Genomic DNA, 12905 nt, shown 5'->3' on the forward strand with positions numbered 1-12905 from the left:
AAAAAAAGTGCTGAGCCTTTCTGCAGACAATCACATTTGTCAAAAACTTAGAAATGTTATTGGCAGGAGTATAGAATCGTGATTTGCAATTGTAAACTGCCCATATGTACACTTTGGCCAACAAGACAGTTCCAAAATTGAACATTGTATGAAAAAATTGGAAATAGAAGATCTGCTATCAGCAATAGGAATAATTGCTTTCCAACAAATTGGTTTTTTTTCCTGGAAATTTGTGGAACATTGTTTATGTTAGTACAGCCAAACTACCCCCCTCACCCTGCACCGAAACACCACAGGAAACACTAGGCATGTCAGACCTTATTTGCTTTTATATTATTATGATAAGGTGACTCGTATAGGGTAGGTCATCTATTACACTCAGAGGTTGACTTGGAACTTTTGACCCAAACAGAAGTGTGTAACCATCCAACCAGACAATATGAACCAATAATCATCAAATATGACATCAAATAATCAACATAATCAATTGGAGTCAGCAATTTAAACACACCATGGCCTATGTGGCCATGAATCACCAGGCCAGTTTAGTAAAGTTTAAACATGTATTGTCCTTTAGGTTAACAACACCAAGATCACATAAATTAGAAAGTAATAGAAACGTCATCAGGCGGGCACAGGAACATAGGGTCTACAGGGCAACGTATCAGAACATTGGAAGGGAAACAGTTCAGTAGAGGGGGGCTAATATTTCTGAACTGTTAGAATCATAGGCAAGAACTAAGCAGCATCTTGTAGCGTGGAAAATGAAGAATTAACTTACATCACCTAAAACTTTGCTATATTAAGGTCCCAAAAGTTACTAACTAAGCCTCTATTGGACATGATTATACAGTGGTTTAGTTTGCAGCCAATAATCATCTTCTGCGCATCTTCACTGATTGGATTATGCTGTCACTCCTTTCTCCTCTCCTGACATTAGCTTCCGTATGAAAATTACATTTAAAACTATGTGAAAACATTACATGAGCTTCCTGCCAAAAATGAATCTCTAACAAAACGAATTGTGTTAAATGAAAAACACAGCAGTGAACACTAAGGCTCTTTTTAAACTAACAATTTTTATCTCAGTCAAATATGCAGCATGATGAGTGAGAACAAGACAGAAAGTTCCACTGTGCAGTTCACACAGGATGTTTGAAGAAACATTATTTTGAAGAGTCAGCATTCTTTCAAACACTGTTTCTCTGGAAAATTACTAAAAAGTGAGGTCTTCAACTAGTGCTAAGCATGAAGAATAAAACATTTCATTAAAATGTATACCATACATCTTTTAGAACATGTTAATAATGAACTATAGTCAGTATATTTAATTATGTTTAAACAAAATATATTGTCATTAGTACTTATTTAATTTCATCTCAAAATACATTGTGGCTGACACCAGAGTGATCATATTTTAAAACGCACATTTTCAGTTAGGCCTTTAAACACACATTATTTTACATTATGTTTAGATATATAACTCCATACATCCCTCTTCTGACAACTATATGTGTTGTCACAAACGAAATACTTATTAGTACTTGTATTATTACGAGTGAGGCAATTCAAAACTTAGGGGGTCATTACAACATTGGCAGTAAAACCCGCTTACTGCTGTGCAGAAGACCGCCAACACACCGCCGCGGCCACGGAATTCCACCACGGTCATTATGACCCACAGGTCGGAATCCGCCAAAATTTAGACACCCACACAAGTCCGCCACACCAAAGGTCAGTGATAAACTGGCGAAAACAAAACCTCCACCGTCACGCCAACAGGAATACGCCCACACTATCACGACCCACGAATCCATGCAGCGGTTTTTCAACTGCGGTATTCCATTGGTGGTACACACTGCTGCGCTCAAAATACACACACTCTTACAAAACACATCCACATTGGACAATTCCAAATACACACACCTGATACACATTTACACACCACTCCCACACACCCAATACAATGTAAAACACACACCCACATCACCCACAAACCCCTACGACAACAACTGCGACTGAAGGCCACAGAGAGACACCACCATCTATAAACGAGCATCCACAGGCACTCAACACCATCACCCACATAACATCCACGCACCTCACACAACACCCCACTAAATATCACCCCACACATCACAACACACACCAACCCACACATCACCCACACCACCCCATGGCACTGCAAAGACTCCCCAGATTCTCTGAGGAGGAGCTCAGGGTCATGGTGGAGGAAATCATCCAGGTAGAGCCACTGCTATTCGGATCACAGGTGCAGCACACCTCCATAGCTAGGAAGATGGAGCTATGGAGAAGAATAGTGGACAGGGTCAACGCAGTGGGACAGCACCCAAGAAATAGGGATGACATCAGGAAGAGGTGGAACGACCTACAGAAAGGTGCGTTCCGTGGTCTCAAGACACCACATCGCGGTACAGAGGACTGGCGGTGGACCCCCACCTCCTCCCCCACAACTAACAACATGGGAGGAGCAGGTCTTGGCGATTCTGCATCCTGAGGGCCTCGCAGGAGTAGCTGGAGGAATGGACTCTGGTAAGACAAATCTTCACTACTTTATCCCCCACCCTACCTGCATGCCATCACATACCCCCACCCTCGCCCTCACCCCATCACTCCTACTCCTCACAAATGTCCCAATATCACAAACCACCCATCCCAACACCAAGCCCTGCATGCAACACCAAAGCATGGACACCCATCACCAAAGCATGGCCACTACAGACACCCATACAAGCCCCTAAACCATCATCACACAAGGTCCCACACAGAAATGCAAGCACTGGGGTACACGGTCAACCACCCATTGCACACCATGGCACACACAGATGCAATAATCCTGCTTTTACACCCCTGCAGGACCCCTACCCAACGTCACCGGACAGGAGGGTCCATACATGTCCACACCACCCACAGAAGAGGCCCACGGTGAAGACAGCAGTTCTGTCCAACTGGATCTAGACAACCAACCTGGCCCATCTGGGACCTCAGGACAGTCGGTTCCCCTCACACAGTCACAGGCCACCACAGAGCTTCCCCCCTCTGGAAACACCAGCACAGCACCCAGCAGGCCCATTCCTCTGTCCCAGGACACGTCAATCAGCAGTGTGTCCACCACTACAGGGAACCCAGTCTAACCCACCACCCCAACAACAACAGGAACCTGGGGGCAGTGGCAGTGGGCACACCGTTCAGGGGACAGAGGCCCAGGGAAACAGGGGAACTGGGAGGGCTGCTGTGCGACAGGGGGAGGACAGGCCCAGGGAACCCACTCTCCACAAGGCCCTCTCCAACCTCATGGGAGCCTACCATCATTCCCAGGAGACGATGGCAACAGTACTGGCCAAGTTTCAGGAGACCCAGCGGCTGCAGGAGGAACAGTATTTGGGCTTCAGGGAGGAACTCAAGTCCATCAATTCCACCCTGTGCACCATTGTAGGGGTGCTGAAGGAAGTCCTCAACACCAGGAGGGACACTGTGGCACAACAAGGGGCCCCTGACACGAGCCTGGACGATGAACTGCCCACCACCTCCGCCAGCGCTAGTGGTCAGGAGGCACCCCCACAAGACCACCACACGAGCACCCCACCCCCTGCAGAGGGTGAACCACACCACAAATGGTTCTTGAGATCCAGGACAAAGACAGAGAACGATGCCAAGACCCCCGCCAAGAAATAAGACCACCCTGATTGTCATCCTTTTGTCCCACCTTATCACCCTGTCCATCCTCAAACTGCCCCAGCTCCACTTCCTATGCCCCTTTGGACAATGCACATGTGAGACTAATAGCTTGGACTCTGCCATGGACATTCCTCCACCATCACCCCTCACCATGTTACAACCCCCTCCAATATTGAGCACTTAAATAAACACCCTTAAAGCACAAAACAAGCTGGAGTCTGTCTGTGATTTTGAATTAGTGTATTAGCAATTACAGTGACAAAATGCTCTTTGAAATGTAATGTCAACATACCTATGTCACACAGATCTAGTCCATAAGGAAACAAAGCAGATGTCACACAGTGGGACCCACATCTGTGAAATCTTAAGGTAAAGTGACAACTCAGTGACTATACACTGGGTGAAAAGGACAGACAGTAGAGAGATAGTAGTTTTAAAGTACATGTAGCAGGCAGGTTTGTCTTCTTACCTGTGTCTCACTGGAAGTATTGCAGGATCACTGAGTTACTGTTGTTGATGTCCTCTTCTTCTGCTTCCTCGTCTTCACTGTCCACAGGTTCCACAGCTGCCACAACACCTCCATCTGGACCATCCTCCTGCAGAAAAGGCACCTGTCGTCGCAAAGCCAAGTTGTGAAGCATACAGCAGGCCACGATGATCTGGCACACCTTCTTTGGTGAGTAGAATAGGGAACCACCTGTCATATGGAGGCACTGGAACCTGGCCTTCAGGATGCCAAAGGTCCGCTCTATAATCCTCGTAGTTTACCCATGGGCCTCATTGTAGCATTCCCCTGCCCTTGTCCTGGGATTCCTCACTGGGGTCAGTAGCCATGACAGGTTGGGGTAACCAGAGTCACCTGCAAATGGCGAGGGACAACTGTTAGACACACCCTAACTCTTAGGGACATCTCCAGAACCAGACAACTATCCCCACTGATTTGGGTCCAGGTGCTCACCTAATAGCCACACCCGGTGCCTCTGTAGTTGCCCCAGCACATAAGGGATGCTGCTATTCCACAGGATGTAAGCGTCATGCACTGAGCCAGGGAATTTTGCATTAACATGGGAGATGTACTGGTCTGCCAAACACACCATCTGCACATTCATCGAATGCTAACTCTCCCGGTTTCTGTACACCTGTTCACTCCCGCGGGGGACCAAGCCACAGGTGTCCCATCAATGGCACCTATGATGTTAGGGATATGTCCCAGAGCATAGAAGTCACCTTTCACTGTAGGCAAATCCTCCACCTGAGGGAAAACGATGTAGCTCTGCATGTGTTTCAGCAGGGCAGACAACACTCTGGACAACACGTTGGAAAACATAGGCTGGGACATCCCTGATGCTATGGCCACTGTTGTTTGAAAAGACCCACTTGCTAGGAGATGGAGTACTGACAGCACCTGCACTTGAGGAGGGATTCCTGTGGGATGGCGAATAGCTAACATCAGGTCTGGCTCCAACTGGGCACACAGTTCCTGGATTGTGGCACGATCAAGCCTGTAGGTGATGATCCCATGTCTTTCCTCCATTGTCGACAGGTTCACCAGCGGTCTGTACACCGGAGGATGCCGCCATCTCCTCACATGCCCCAGCGGATGTTGCCTATGGAGAACAGCAAGCACAAAGTCAACCAACTCTGAGAAACATAAACACAGCTTACTCCGAAAACTATTCATAAACCGAATTTTGCCTGCATGAGTGTTTAGCCAAGGCCTAGGTATGTGTGATGCAGTCAAAAATAAAGCCATGTGGTCCCCTGAAATGGCGGCTGCCTGACCTGTAAAGTGAGACAATGGGATATGAGGTAACTGCACTGGGGTTGTACACCGTCGCGGTAGGCGGTCGAAGACCACGGCGCAGTGCTGCATTGGTTAACATTGGACCCTATGGGTCCCAGGAGACAATGACGATGTACGCTGGCGGTGACGGTACGCACCGCCGTGGACTTGACCGCCATTTTCTCTCTGTTCAATCACTCAATACCTGATCTTCGACAGGAGAGGACCTACACTGCAAGTGCTGCTGTGACCTCAGTCTGGAAGAGACAATGGCTTGTGCGTCTGGGGAAAGGGCTCCTGCCTTCAGCACGGAGGAGTTGGAGAAACTCATGGATGGGGTCCTCTCCCAGTACACAGTAATCTACAGTCCTCCAGACAAACAGGTAAGTACACCGTTACCATGCTGTATGGGCAATGCCTGTGTGGAGTGGGATGGATGAAAGATAGGGGGGGGGGAGAATGAGTCGTGCATGAAACAACGTGAGTGCATGTGCCACATGGCAAGGGTAGGGATGCGGGCCAATGACTGTGATGGTGCAGTTGGTAATTACTTCTCTTTTTCCCCTTTACAATTCCTGTAGGACAGCGCCCACCAGAAGAAGGATATTTGGCGTGCCATCGCCAAGAAAGTCCGGACCCTGGGGGTCTACCACAGACGAAGCACCCACTGCCAGAAAAGATGGGAGGACATTCGCTGCTGGAGCAAGAAGACAGCGGAGGCCCAGCTGGGGATGGCATCCCAACGTGGGAGGGGTGCCCGTCGCACCATGACCCCCCTGATGTTCAGGATCCTGGCGGCGGTGTACCCGGAGTTGGATGGGCGCTTGAGGGCATCACAGCAGCAACAAGGGGGTGAGTGCACTCTCATTCAGCTGATTCAGCACGCATTGGAGGTGTCTGGGTGGGGGAGGTAGGCTGTGGGTTCCCCTAGGCCAGGTTGAGTTTTCTAGTTAAGTCCCCTTTTTCAGGCAGTCCCTGTGGCACCCAACCCCACCTGGGTACAGTGCCAACTACATCTAGTCAGGCTCCTGTGACATCCACGTGTGCAGAAGTCGGCCATAGCCTTGTAAGCCATGTCCCAGGGATTGAATAGTGGACCCCAAGAGCGCGGCATAGTGCAGGGGGCTTCTGTGTCTGTCGTGTCCACCAACAGTAGCGGTATTGCATGCACTCAACATGTCTTTCTTCTGTCTCCCCCCCCCCCTTTTTGTGGTCTCCCTGTACTTGTGTGCATTAGCATCATCAGGCGGAGGAACAGTGGCACCGGAGCAGGAGGGAACTGCATCCCACATGGCCCTGGAGGGCGACACTACAGACTCCGAATTCACCAGTGGGACGGAGGGCGAGGGGAGCTCCACGGCAGGGACAGGAGCTGACACCAGCGATACGGACTCCTCCTCTGATGGGAGCTCCCTTCCGGTGGTGACCCCATCTGTGCCCCCCGCATCTACAGGTACATCCGCCACCCCCCCTACCAGCACCGCCCTCCCAGCAGCCCCTCAGCCTTTGCCCCGTGCCCGCTCACCCAGGAGGGTGGGCATCACCTTCGCCCCAGGCACCTCAGCCCCTGCCCCAGTCACCCCTGCTGCCCTCAGTGAGGAGGCCATTGACCTCCTCAGGTCTCTCACTGTTGGGCAGTCTACCATTTTGAAAGCCATCCAGGGTGTAGAGAGGCAGTTGCAACAAACCAATGCATTCCTGGAGGGCATTCATTCTGGTCAGGCAGCCCTTCAGCGAGCTTTTCAGACTCTGGCCTCAGCACTGATGGCAGCCAATGTCCCTGTCTCTAGCCTCCCCCCTCCAACTTCCTCCACCCAGACCCACACCCCTGTACCTCAGCCTATCCCAAGCACACCATCAGACCAGCATGCACACACCTCAACACACAAAGGAAGCTCTGGCAAAAATAAGCACCACACATCCCACAGGCACTCACGCAAGCATCATACACATGCAGACACACCAACATCCACTGCCTCCACTGTGTCCCCCTCCTCCTCGTCTCCCTCCTCCGTCCCTGTCTCATCTTCACTCACACCTACATGCACTACATCTTCAGCCACTACGTCCATTACCAGCACACACACCACCACACCCCGCTCACGTGCAGTCACCACCCCCACTACCATTCACACATCCCCTGTGTCCTCTCCCAGTGTGTCTGTGAAGCCACCTCCCAAGGTACACAAACGCAGCCACACACCCACCCAACAGCCATCCACCTCACGACAGCCTCCAGCCCATGCACCTTCACCCAATGTCAGCAACCGTACACCTCCTACGACCACAACCTCTTCCTCCACTCCCAAACCCCCTCCAGCTGCCCGTCCCAGTGTTCCTAAGAAACATATCCTGGCCAGCCTTGACCTCTTTCCCTCACCTCCCCCACTCCGTCAGTCTCCTAGGGCCCGACTCTCCAGGTCCCAACCTGGCACCTCAGCCACAACATCGGCGGGACAAGTGGTGCCAGTAGTCACCGGATTATGGAGTGCACCAGGCAGCAGGGCAGGCAGTGTGGCAAGAAGCCACAGCACGGACAGTCCCCCACCTGTCAAGCATCAAAATTGGACAGTCCCCGGCGGGAGAGGGGAAAGACACCAGCCACCAAAGCCGCTCCCAGAGGTACAGTTGAGATTGTGGAGACAGCTGCGACACCATCCAAGGTGGGGAAGGGGCACAAGAAAACCAGCAAGTCTGGGAAGATCAGCACGGTGGACAAGACCGCCATCAGCCCCGCTGCCCAGGAGGCGACCGCCAGCAGCCCCACTGCCACAGACAGGACCACCAGCAGCTGAACCGCTGCCAAGGACACCGCTGCCACAAGCACCGCTGCCAAGGGCACCGCTGCCAAGGACACCGCCGCCACAAGCACCGCTGCCAAGGACACCGCCGCCACAAGCACCGCAGGCCCATGAGCGCAAAAAAGCTCTGACGCTACTGAGGCCGCCACGAGCAGGATAAAGCACTCTGGGCACAAGGCCCCCACCAGAACCAGTGGAGATTGTCATCCACTACCTCAGTCCTTGGCAGGATGAAGCACTCTGGGCACAAGGCCCCCTCCAGAACCAGTGGAGATTGACATCCACTACCTCAATCCTTGGCAAGGTGAAGCACTCTGGGCACAAGGCCCCCTCCAGAACCAGTGGAGATTGTCATCCACTACCTCAGTCCTTGGCAGGATGAAGCACTCTGGGCACAAGGCCCCCTCCAGAACCAGTGGAGATTGACATCCACTACCTCAGTCCTTGGCAGGATGAAGTACTCTGGGCACAAGCAAGGCCCCTTCCAGAACCTGTGGAGATTGACATCCACTACCTCAGACCTTGGCAGGATGAAGCACTCTGGGCACAAGGCCCCCTCCAGAACCAGTGGAGATTGGCATCCACTTGAGAGACTGTCTGTGGCTTTGCACTCCCCAGGATTGAACAGTGGGCAACCCACCCACTGTAGAGACTTGAGAGACTGTGGCTTTGCACTCCCCAGGATATAGCAGTGGGCAACCCACCCACTGTAGAGACTTGAGAGACTGTGGCTTTGCACTCCCCAGGATATAGCAGTGGGCAAACCACCCACTGTAAAGACTTGAGAGACTGTGGCTTTGCACTCCCCAGGATTGAACAGTGGGCAAAACACCCACTGTAGAGACTTAAGAGACTGTGGCTTTGCACTCCCCAGGATTGAACAGTGGGCATGGGGCCCCCTCGTGGATTTGGCATCGTGCACTCAACCGGCTGAGGTGCCCCCCTTCCCTTCCCCCTGAGGTGCCTGTTTTACTTCTATCTGATGCCCCTGAATTGTTCTCTCCGTCTTGTTCGGGTATCTTATGTGGGCCTCGCCCATGCCTTTTGGGCCCAGTGAGCCACGGACTATGATGGTGGACTCCCTTGGACATGTGTTCTTGGTGTATATAATTGTATATAGCATAAATGTATATATTTGTAAATATTTTTGATGTATGTAATTGAATATATCATAATTTTTCGACTCTTTTCCTTTTGTCCTTGCATTCTTCCAGGGGGGGGGGTTGGAGGGGTGTAACTGTGATGCATCAATTTGTATTAGCATGTGTGTTGTAGTGGGTTAAGGTAGGTATGTTGCGTGTGTGCGTCACTCTCTTTTCCTTCCCCCCTTCCCTGTGTTGTAGGTGCAGTACTCACCGTTGTCTTCACTGTCGGCGTTCGTGCTCCTGGTAGAGGAGCAGGAAGATAAAGGCTGCCAAAATCTGGAGCTCGGGTTCCACGGCGTCCTGCTTCCTCATGGGGTGTGTAGAGGTGAGCGTTTTCCCTGTTTCCGCCGTGTTTTTGTTCGCGGTGAATCCACCCCGGAAAAGGTGGCGGATTGGTGGGTTGTAATACTGTGGGCGGTACATTGTCTCCCGCCTGTCTGTTGGCCGTTACCGCTGCGGTGTTTGTTTGCTTTTTAAAACATTAAAGTATTTGTTTCTCATCTTTTCCATTTTAATTTCTTCCCTCCTCTGTTCATTTTTCATCTTTTGTCTTTGTATGAATATATACAATTTGTAAAATCCAATTATGCAAATTACAGAGACAACCACTATTAATAATGGTTTTGGTATCATTCCAACAACACCCTCACCAAGATTTCCCTTCTAATTTTTCACCTTTGCCTATATTTTCCCACACACCTGGCTTTTTCAGGTCTTTTAAATCTGAATTTAAATCTGTCAAATTCTTAATGACATTTCTAATTTCTTTATTGTTATTAGGGATAAATGCACAACAATGTTTTGCTTTAAGCATCCGGCAGACTCCACCTTCCTTTGCTGAAAGGATGTCTAACACAAAACAGTTCTGAAGAACCATTGAACGGACTGCAACCATTTCAGTATTCAGCAATATGATTGTTCCAGAAAAATCAGTTTGCATTCTGTCTACAATAGTAAACAGCTTTCTAATTTTCGTTTCATTCAGAACAACTCCTACAGAAAGAATAATTGCTCCAAATATATCTTCAACTATTTCTGAATAACTTGACCTTTTTTATCTTGATCTCATGTTCTTATATGTTTCGTCTCTGTTATCAACATGATAAATTTTAGAAAAAACACTCCCAGGTAGCATGTACCATACCATCCCTTAGGAAGACGAAAATACATACTTTTCCCACAGATGTAATAAACCCCAAGAATCGCAGGATCTTGTCCTTTTAGCATAAAGGCCCATGTATTCTTAAAAAGAAATACATGTCTGCATTCACTCGTTCCCACAAACTTAGTATCATTTCTCGATTGTGGTCTCTATATACAAAGCTTTCCTACTTGTTGATAATTTAAAGCAAGCTTTCCTTGTGTGTTCGTTACACTATATGCATAGTCATTCTTCTAAGTGCTTTTTACTAAACCCTTCTCTAGCTTCTCTTTCAAATCCTTTATTCTATCATCAGTCTGATTCAGGAAAGTTTTCTCAACTTGTGAAAGTGTGCATGTGAGGTTGTTTGTGTGTGTGTATGCTGTACCAAATGTTAGTGTAGGTTCAAATAAACTTCTTACAATGCCAATATTCTTAGCTCTAGCAATACAACTCAAATGTTGGCTAATTGGAACAAATGAAAAGACAGAATCCATATTTGAATAAAAATATTGGATGTTTTCTGATTATAGAATCCTGTTAACAGAAGACTGCAACTAATTCTATATGTTAGTGGTAAGCAGTGATGTGTAATTCCTTCTTGCACTGATGAAGGAATCAGTGTAGACACATAACCCTCTCTCACATCCATTGTTGCAACATATTCATAGAATCTATAGAAAACATAAGAAAGACCTCCCTGTGAGTTGTCTAAATGTCAGTAATTCTCATCCCTACTAAATTACTTGAATTTAGAAAGTGTAGCAGTCTCTGCAGGAGGTGTATCATTAGTTTCAACTTTATCAGAAAACTCATTCTTACAATCAACAGCAAACCTATCAGAACACATGCAATTGCTAATCCAACACACATACACTTGCAACACCTATTGTTTTTAATGCGATTGAGATTGGAATCCATGACCTGTGAAGAATCAGAAAGCGAAGGAAAAAGAAAAATAGATTTAACTATGCAGCCAAACAAAATCATAAATGTCAGTCTTCTTTGTGATTATTTACAGCAGCTTTTAGACTTTTCTCCAAAACTTGTCAAAAATCGGTTTAGCAGCTTTGTCAGAATCAGTTTCAAATGTCTCTTGTTAAATGATAATCCGCTGATCACTAACTGTTACTTCCACTGCATAATGTCTGTCTTGTTAAATTGACAGTGTGATTTCAAAACTCAGTTCAAATGCAATTTCAAGTTCCAAAATGTAGAACTGGATCCTAACGATCAAAACGAAAGGACATAAACTTGTGTTCCCATTCATCAGCTGCAAGATATGCCCTTCCAGGACCTTTGTATCTTTGACTTGCAGCTCTCTTTCTCTTTGATCTTCAATTTGCACTTGTTTCTCCTTCACTCAGATCTTTTCCTTCTGTTGTTTCAGCTTCTTCATTTAGGCTTAACAGTACATCGTGAACCTTTTCAATATCATGCAGTGTAGCCCACTTGTCTACTTTCACAGTTTTTCAAGACAGTGATGCCAAAACTGGACTTATGATTCTTCTTGGTTTAGCAGGATTTTGACAAGCACTTCTTTGAGTTTGACTTGCTTCACCTGCACTATTAGCTACTTCAGGAGGAGTCAAATCTGCGTGACTTTGATTGAAATCAACTCTATTTTTGGCTTCTACAGGGAACGAGATCTGCTTTATCTCTTTTTCCCAATCGTCTGCTTAGGGGAGAGTCCTCCTTAGACTTGACTCACCTGCTACATCCACTTCTATTTCTGCTGATAGAGGAATATCAGAATTGTCCTCTGTTTCAACTCTCAGAGGAGTACTTGCATCTTCACTAGGTTGCACTGTCTCTTCTCTTTCAGTCTCTTGCTTTGTCTTTGTCACTTGCTCTTCTTGAGATTTTACAACTTCAGCTGGTGTGCTTAGCAACACTGGATCTTCTTCCAGAGGATATGTCACTTTGCTAGTATGACTCACATGAACCCAGTTCAGAACTTCAGCACACTTCACAGCAGTCGTCATCACCAGAATGATCTGGTAGGGGGCTTTCCACCTACAATCCAAGCAAGTCTTCTGCATGTGTTTCTTGATCACCACCCAATCACCAGCTCAGAGACTATGACACTGGTTGTGGAATGGTGGCATGGCTATTGCTTCAACCTGGTGAGACAAAAAGCGAGCCACATCAGCTGGACCCTTGCAGTAATCCAACTGAATTTGCAGGAACAGCTGGCAATCTCATTGCTCTGCCCAGTAGGATCTTGAGGGGAGAGAGACCAGTCTTTCCGTCAGGTGTACTTTGCATGCTCATCAAAACCAAAGGTAAAGCATCTGGCCCTTTCAGATTTGTGGATGAACACATTTTTGCCAATT

This window comes from Pleurodeles waltl, chromosome 11, assembly GCF_031143425.1.
Source record: "Pleurodeles waltl isolate 20211129_DDA chromosome 11, aPleWal1.hap1.20221129, whole genome shotgun sequence".
Classification (NCBI taxonomy): Eukaryota; Metazoa; Chordata; class Amphibia; order Caudata; family Salamandridae; genus Pleurodeles; species Pleurodeles waltl.